The sequence below is a fragment of the Mauremys mutica genome, unplaced genomic scaffold (assembly GCF_020497125.1).
Source record: "Mauremys mutica isolate MM-2020 ecotype Southern unplaced genomic scaffold, ASM2049712v1 001291F_np12_obj, whole genome shotgun sequence".
Classification (NCBI taxonomy): domain Eukaryota; kingdom Metazoa; phylum Chordata; order Testudines; family Geoemydidae; genus Mauremys; species Mauremys mutica.
Window position 1 is genome coordinate 45502 of NW_025423155.1, and position 8124 is coordinate 53625.

General features: G+C 48.2%; 2 non-coding genes across 2 annotated transcripts; one reads left to right on the top strand and one right to left on the bottom strand.

Annotated features, from left to right (window-relative positions):
- The first annotated feature begins 931 nt into the window (after positions 1 to 931).
- TRNAS-GCU lies at positions 932 to 1013 on the top strand. Its single transcript has one exon. It is a non-coding gene; the product is annotated as a tRNA-Ser (tRNA).
- A 1881-nt stretch (positions 1014 to 2894) lies between these two features.
- On the bottom strand, positions 2895 to 2968 carry TRNAT-AGU. The gene has a single exon. It is a non-coding gene; the product is annotated as a tRNA-Thr (tRNA).
- Between the last annotated feature and the right edge of the window lie 5156 nt (positions 2969 to 8124).

The following is an 8124-nucleotide window of genomic DNA, read 5'->3' on the forward strand; positions in this document are numbered from 1 at the left end:
GGAGGTGCTGAAGGCCAGGAGGTTTCCCCCAGTGACAGCGTCCCCTGGGCGGTGTCACACTGATGAGGGCTCTGCCTGGGTTTGGTTCAGAGCTGTTCCAGAGCACTGAGCCTGGGTCAGCCCCCCAGCATGTGACCTCCAGGCTCCACTCTGGCAAAGCTCCCTGTCCCTGGGCTTTGGCACCACTAGCCCCTGCTTAGTGACTAGGGGTTAGTTTAGGGGAGTGATTCCCAAAATGTGGGGCATGCCTCCTAGGGGGGCACAGAGGAATGTTCATGGAGGCACCTCAGGGTTGAGCCAGCCCCCATGGAGGGCAGGGAGGGAGCCCCACTCAGCCCCACTCTGCCCCAGCTCTTCACCCATCCTACCCTCAGCCTGAGCCCCCGGCTCAGCTGCAACCCCCTTACCTGTGTCTGCACCCCTCTCCCCAGCAAGCCACAGCCCCACTCCCAGCCCTGGTTCTCGACCGCAGCTTCTGGGGGGCCTTGGCCATGGCTAAGAGGGCACAGTGTGAAAAGTTTGGGGACCACTGATTTAGGGTGATGTCCTCAATTGCTTCTATGCAGTCCAATAAAAGCTATTCCTCACCCAGCTACCCCCTATCAGGACCGACTAGGTATGTTCTGCTGCCCTTCACTCATGCAGGAAGGATAACAACATTTCATTCCACTCAATCCTAAAGTGATTTGTAGCCCGCCACCAGCCAAAACTGGTCATTTTGGGAAAGTGGCCCCATCATGCTGCATAGCTAAGCAGAGTAGGTGGGTCTGTGCAAACACGGTCTGTTCCTGAAGTCTTTCCCCCAGCTTCTCACTAGATGTGAGGGGGGAGCTCATTCAGCCCCTGCGTCCACTTAGTGTTTCAAAACTCCTTATTGTCCCTATCTCTGCTGGCTTTAGATTTCTCCTCCTGTTCATCTTTCAGCAGTTCTGATGAGGTGGCCGAGTGGTTAAGGTGATGGACTGCTAATCCATTGTGCTCTGCACGCATGGGTTCGAATCCCATCCTCATCGGACACATTTAGTCTTCATCCCTCCTTTATAGACAACCATCTCCCCCATTGGTACAATAACAGACCCAACAACGTTGCTTCTTGCAAACAAAAACCTTCTCAGGAACTCAAAACTCCCTTGCTTTAAATTAAATGTCTAAATCCCAGATTTCTTAAAAAAAAAGAATTCTCTAGTCCTGTATTTCTTAGTTTTTATCTCAAAAGGTAACATCCTCATCATCTCCCCCAAACACCCTGGGACCTGCCGAAATAATTAAAATACCCCCATCCTGAGCAAGGCCAGAACAGTGAACCAGAGCTAGTGTCTAGGCCAAGCTGTTCTGAAGGAGGCAACTCAGACATTTTCTCCCTGCTTCCCTTGGCAAGGTCTGACTGAGAAAACAAAATTCCCCAAACTGAAAATTTTCTGCTGAAACACCAATACTAGTCTGGTTGGGGACTTTGATATGAATGTATTATTATTATTCTCTTCTGATTTATCTCAGTTCAGTGTTTGTCCTCCGGATGTGTTTACAGATATTGAGTTGTGGGGGAGAGAGGCCAATTCATAATGTCTCTACCCCCCTTTCATAGTGTCTTCCAACTTGCTAGGAAGCTCCTTTGCTACAATGTGAGTCAAGCAGTGTCCATTGTCGCTGTGCTATCTTGGAGAAGTCTGCATTGTAAACGGTTCCTGGGATGGTCCTTGGGAGTGTGAATCCCTTCAATGGGCCAGCAGCAAGTCCGGCTCCTCCCTTGTTGCACCTGAAAGTCTGGTGGGGGGCATTTCCCCACCTCATAACATATCTCAGTAACACACACCAAGCAAAACTTCATAACTTCCCAACCAATGCTAGCACACACAATCCAACACGATATTAATGTACAACAGATCAAGATTTTTGAAATGATACCTCACAAGGCAGACTTTGTACAAACCGTGTCATCATTATATGAGAGTGGTGAATATGGGGCTTCCAAGGCGCTGCTTTGAGTAGAGTGTGCCACACCTGGGCTTCCATTGCAATGGAGACGTACTCTTAGAGTCCATCTCTCCTGGGATAAATATGGCAGCAAGGCTGGCCTGGGTCATCTGATTTGAGCTCATGGAGCTAAAGCTGAGGGGCTAAAAACTGTGGTGCAGATATTTGTGTTCACACTGAAGTCTGGGTGATCTCCAGGGACTGCAGACATCAAACGATGAGGAATTCTGCACACAGAGAGGACCCTGCTAGTGGAAAATGCCTTTGGAAAAGCCCCTTCTGTCACCAGCTGTGGTCGTAGAGTGCTCAGTGCTCTGCGTTGTGGCCTCAAGATCCATGGATGCAAGTTGAGTTATGATGACCTTTTCCTTATCTCCATGTTTCTTAGGTGCCTCCTTCCAACACTTTCAGAAAAAATGACTGGTTTCTTTTGGAAGCATCTGCACTGCAAGGCAAAGGCATCTTCTCTGCTTCCTCAAAAGATTGACCAAAAGGTGGGAAGAGCAGACACATTTGGCAAGGCACCACTGGGTGCTGCATCCCTAACCTCCACTTTACCTGGCCCAGCTTAGCCACAGTGCTGCTCTCTGGGACTTTTCTCCCAGCTGCTCCATTTCTCATCACTGACAATCAAAAGGAAGGTGACATGACCTCTGTGTGTGGACATCCCCAGCGAATCACAAGGACCTGTGGCACAGGCTCTCGTGTTGCAGCAATTGCAGTCGAAGCAACCGCCATGCCAATGCCAGTCACAGCAGCCTTTTCATCAACTCCAGGCTTGTGATTTGATTCTTTCCAATGCTTCTCTCCAAAGAAGCCTTTTCCTTAGCAAGCAATTACTTGGATACCAAGGGAGGTCTCTTCTGTTTCCTAGAAAGACACAGGAAAATGTGAGCAGAGGAGACAAAAGCCATGCAACAAGGCACCACTGGGAGTTGAACCCAGGATCTCCTGTTTACTAGACAGGTGCTTTAGCCAGCTAAGCCATGGTGCCTGCCTTGCAAAAGGGTTTACAACTGTTCCATTTGATGGCTCAGGATAACACCTGCAAATTCCAAAGTACAGACGTTCCCCATTTCCCTCAAGACTTGCAGACCTTGAGGTGTCTGGCTCTCCGTGCACAGCAAGCCACAGCTGAGTTGACAGAGGGCTTCTAACATGTGCTTCTCCCACCAGCCACTGTGATCATATAGTGGTTAGTGATCTGTGTTTCAGTCGCAGCAACCTCGGCTCAGTTCTGAGTCATGGTAACCTTTCCTTCAGCTCTAGATTTCTCATTTGCCGCTTTCCAAGTGTGGTGGGGTGGCTGCCCCAAACAAGCAGAAGAAAGATTAAGGCAGCCTTGCAGAGGCTGTGCAGAACCCAGCCTATCAGGAAAGGGCTTATTGGGAGAGCCAATCAGGAGAAGGCTTGCTGGAGCAGCCCATATATAAAGGGCTGCTCAGCACAGTCCCGGCGCACCAGGGGACCAGAGCTAATTGCCAGGACAGCCAACAGTCAGTCACTCCTTGGAGTTTGAGGAGGGAGGATTGGCTGCCCTGAAGGAAGGAGAAGGGAGGGCACCATGATCAGAGTAGTGCTGGGTGGGTAAGGGGAGCATGAGTGACCTCCTGGCCGACTACTGCCAGACTGAGGCCCTGATACAAAGGTGGAGGAAGGTGCTAGGTCTGTGGGGAAGTGGTCCAGAGAAACAGATGGCAGGGGTTGGAGGTGCACCCCTTTTGCCTCAGTCGCTGCTGACACAGGTGGCTACACCCTGGACTGCAGCTGGCCACTGAGGCAAGTGTCTGGGTAGAGGACGGCTGCCCCCTGGAAGGGGGGAGAGACCTGAGTGGGGCACAGCCAGAGGGCTGTGTCCATAAGAGGACTTTGAAGTCCTGAGAGCGACATGGGTCCTAATGATAGAACAGATGGCAGCCAGATGCCACTAGATGAAGGCGCACCAGGGGACCAGAGCTAATTGCCAGGACAGCCAACAGGAGGCACTGCAGTGAGGCATGCCCCTTGGCACCAAGACTTAGCCGCAAGGAAGGCTCTCTCTGTCTTGAACCACTACTTAGAAGGATTCTGCTGACAGGTCTTTTCTTTTTATGAAAAGAGATACAAAAAAGGAGCCAACAGAGACATTAGGTTCAGCAAGGAAGAACTGTCAGGCCAAGCCAGGATTTCCTGGTTACAAGGAAGGCTCTTCAGCCAGCTCTTCCCAAAGACCACTATCCAGAGGCCTTTTAACAGCCACTGCAGATGTTCATCGACAAAGAGATGCCAAAATAGAGTTCTCCACTGCCTGCAGCCATCACACTACCAGGAGTTCTGTGCACAGAGAGGCCCCTGCTGGTGGAAAAAGGCTTTGGTAGAGACTCTTCTGACACCAGCCATGGTCATATAGCGTTTAGCACTCTGTGTTGTGGCTTCAGCATCCACAGATGCAAGTTCAGTTAGGGGATGTTTTCTTGTCTCCACATTCGTCTAATGGCTCCTTTCAACACTTGTCACCAAAAAGACCTGTTTCTTTTGCAAGCAATGTACAGCTAGGCAGAGGCAGTCTTCTTCATTTCCTCAAAAGATCACCAAGCTGCGGGGAGAGGAGACGCATTCAGCCAGGCACCACTGGGTGCTGCATGCTGAATCTCCTCTTTATTCAGCAGGTGTCTGTGAAGGACATAATCTACACAATGTAGAGGTCAAGAATAGGAGTTTATTACACACAGCGCTGGCGGAGTGTCACCTTGCGTATTAGGCTCAGAGACACTGTCAGTCAATTGATTACAATAGAATATATAGATTTTCCATGGGCAGGGTAAAGTGACGGGCTAGGCAGTTCAACACCCCAGGATAGGTTCTGCACCAAAACAAGATAGCACAGTAGCCAATGGCTAACAGGTTACATAATGTCTCCACCCATGGTCTCAAGTTAGCAAGTTAACATTTAATGAATAATTTGATAAAATGTGAGTAGTATAAAATATCTATGTTAAATTCTGATTTGAGGTCCATAGGAAAGGAGCAACTCTTTTGATTGTCCAACAGGTACATTCCTAGGGGTAAAAGCAAAGAACCAGTGAAAGCATATGGCAATAAAGATTGTTTTCTGTGTGTCTAAAGGCAAGGCATTGGTCTCTTGGGAGGGAAATGGAAAGATGCCATATCTTATACTGACATGTGCCTACTTCTCATAAACTCAAGATTGGATCTGTGGGAAGAACGTCTCTCTACAGAAGAGATTAACAGAAAAGGAAAAGGGATTCTTTGCTCAATTTGCAACTCTGAATAAGACACAATTATTTACTTCTTAGCTCCAACACCTGGCAATTTGCTGACCAGGCCTATCTTAGCAAGCAAGGCTTTCTGTTTACCCCAGTTTTCTCTTAGCTGATCACTATTTGCTAGGCCTCTGGTCCCTTGACCATACTCTGGACTTTGGCTCTGGAAAAGAGCTGGCACAATCCATAGATCAGGTTGTTATATAAACTGCACATGGATTTGAACCCTTCACATCCAGTAATGGCAAAGTCCTTGGTTCCAGCTTGTAGCAGTGATGGAATAAACTGCAGGTTGAAATCAAGTCTCTGGAGTACATCCACACCTGGGATGGGTCATTCAGTCCTTTGTACAGAGCTTCAGTTTGTAGCAAAGTCCCTTCAGAGGTATGAAGCAGGATTGAAGACAAGATGGAGATGAGGCATCAGCCTTTTATAGTCTCTTGCCATGTGGTTTTTGCTTTCTTTGTCCCAAGGACACTCTATCCAGCACGCGGCATAGAAAAACTTTAAAGTTCTGTCCATAGGGCAGATCCCTGCATACCTTGCTGAGTCACAAGGCATATCTGACTTCTCTCAGTGGGCCAGTTGTATAGCTGATGGTCCTTAATGAGCCATCAAGCAGGCTAGGCAGAATTGACACCAATTTGTCTGGCTGGAGTATTCCCCGGAAGCAGAGCACAAGTTTGAAATACGGGCAGCATAGAGCCAATATTCATAACGTCAACTGCAAAAATGATACTCATCCAGAGATAGCATAATTCTAATCAGCCAATCATAACCTCTCCACAGATCCCTTACACGACAACCTTTCTATAATATTGGCTGCAAATATAGAACAGTGGTCGCAACGGTGATCTATACAGTTACAGATTATGTCAATAACGTCACAGGAGATGACACGGCATCAGTGAGACTGATACTGGAATACTGCCTCCAGTTTTGGTGTCCTCATTTGAAAAAGATGTTGTGAAATTGGAGCTGGGTCAGCAAAGAGCCATCAAATGTTGTGAGGGCTGGAGAAAAATGCCTTCTAGGGAGCTATTGAACAAGCTCAACCTGTTTAGCTTATCAAATGAAGATTGAAAGGTGACTTCATTGAAGTGTTGAAGGGCCTTAATGGAGAGAAAAGGTTGGCTATTAAAGGGCTCTTTAATGTAGCAGACAAAAGCATAACAAGCCCCAATGGCTGGACGGTGAAAAGAGACAAATTCATATTACAACTAAGGCACAAATATTCAACAGCGAGGATGATTCACCACAGGAACAAGCTACCAAGGAAAGTGGTGGATTCACAATCTTCTGATGTCATTTAATGAAGACTAGATGCCTTTCTGGAATGTGTTTACCCAAAAAGTAGCTATTGTGTCATACAGGAGGCCTGTGATATGCAGGGGGTCAGATTAAATGAACTAATGGTCTCTTCTGGCCATAAAGTCGACAAATTTCTGAAAAACTGAGTGTAGTATTGGGAGCAGCGTCTGATGTTTTACTGTCTAGCCGGCTTGCTTCCTAGAACGAATGCTCCTTGAGTGGGGTGATCCACAGGGAGTAGCTCAAACCTCCAAAGTGCCTGGTCAGGGGCAGGACATTAGCACAGCAAGGGAGGGGTGTGGCAGTGACATCACAAAGGCTTTTTGCAGGACCTCAGACTATTGGTCAAAGGTGGTGGGGAGGTGGTGACCTCACAGAGAGATGCTGACATCAGGCAGGCAGGACAAGGGCGAGGGGCCAGGGAAACCTCAGAGACCCCTGTGGCTTTGCTTCAACAAGTCTCCTTCTCCAGGTCTCTCTTTGAGGACTGAGAGTATTCGGGTTCACGTATGTGAGCGCCAGGAGGAACCTCTTTAGAGTTTTCTCCTTCCCTTTTCCTGATTTTACTAGAAAACAGTCGTCCCTGTTTAGAAGGTAAGAGCCTCCTTGAGGTTTGAAACCTGTTCAGTCTGATCCATCTGGTGACAGTTGAATTCTAGGCATGGAAAACACGAGCTTAAGGAGGCTGAATTTTATTCTGCACCTGGGATTTTGTCCCTTAGAATCACTGGGGACATTTGAGTTTGTCCTTTTTGTTTCACTTTTTCCTCCATCCCTCCCTCCTTTCTCTTCTTCTCTTGCTTCTTTTGTCCTTTCTCCTGTTCCCCTCCCAACACCAGGAGAGAGGTGTGTGTGTGTGTGTCTATGTGTGTGTGTGTTGCGGGGGAGTGCTCGGCAGCTCCCACTCTGGGAGGTCCACCCAAAAATGCGGGGCTGAAATAGTGCTCGGGCAGTGATCCTCACCGGTGACCTGGGCCATCCTTTGGGCTCTCTGGTGAGAACCCTCAGCCTCCCGTCCTGTCTCTACCCTGATTGGCTGAGCAGGGGTTTATTGACAGGGAGGAGACTCAGGTCCTTGTTGTTCTCTTTGAAGACCAAGGAAATAAGTCATAACCAGTCATATGTTTGATGAATTTTGCTGCTTCGCTGCATTAATGGTCTCTGAGCAGTTCATGATTCTCTCTAACATTGCAGTTCTCCTCAAATACTTGCTGAATAATTACTGTGCACTGTTGTTGGTCTGGAGCTCATCTGAGAGCACTTTACTCAGGTCATTCAATGTAGGAAATTCAAGATCCGATGGTTAGTTTGAAAATCAGGGCTCTTGGGTCCTATTCCCAACTCTGCCACTGCCTGCCTGTGTGACCTAAGACAAGTCAATTCTCCTATCTCAGCCTTTGCTTCTCCCTCTTTCAAGTAGGGATAATAATGATCTGCTCCTACCTACCTCAACACACTCACTCTTCCCCAACACACACAGTCTCCACACTGCAGTTGAAAGGCAGCTGGCAATCTAGTAGGATGCCCATTGAGCAATGGGGTAGGGAAACCGGCTGGCATTAGACTTGTTGGGGCC